Here is a 369-nt window from a genome sequence, read left to right as displayed (position 1 = left end):
CGTGTCTGCTGTAATTTGAAAATTTGTGCTTCTTCTGACGTTGTTTGTCTTACATTACTGTTCAGCACAAAGGTATTGATTTATCTTATTGGTGGATTAAACGGGCCTTACGTTTACATTTTCCGCCGTTTTTGCATTTTCTGTTTTTGTTTTCTGAATTTTGTTTATTGTTGTATTTTGATCGGTGACTTTTCACTTCTTGTTTCTTATTCATTCTGTTATTGTTTGATTTTGTTTATTCTCATTTGGTTTTGTTTTTTGCTTTTGATTATGTCTCAAATCAATAGGTTTGCCAATCTTCGGATTAAGAAATTTCATTTTTTTGAAAGAATGTTAAATTTCTTCAAGGAGTGGAGGAGAAAGGAAGAA

This window comes from Uloborus diversus, chromosome 9 (assembly GCF_026930045.1).
Source record: "Uloborus diversus isolate 005 chromosome 9, Udiv.v.3.1, whole genome shotgun sequence".
Classification (NCBI taxonomy): domain Eukaryota; kingdom Metazoa; phylum Arthropoda; class Arachnida; order Araneae; family Uloboridae; genus Uloborus; species Uloborus diversus.
The sequence above is the reverse complement of the archived record's forward strand: the minus strand, read 5'-3'. Positions refer to the sequence as shown.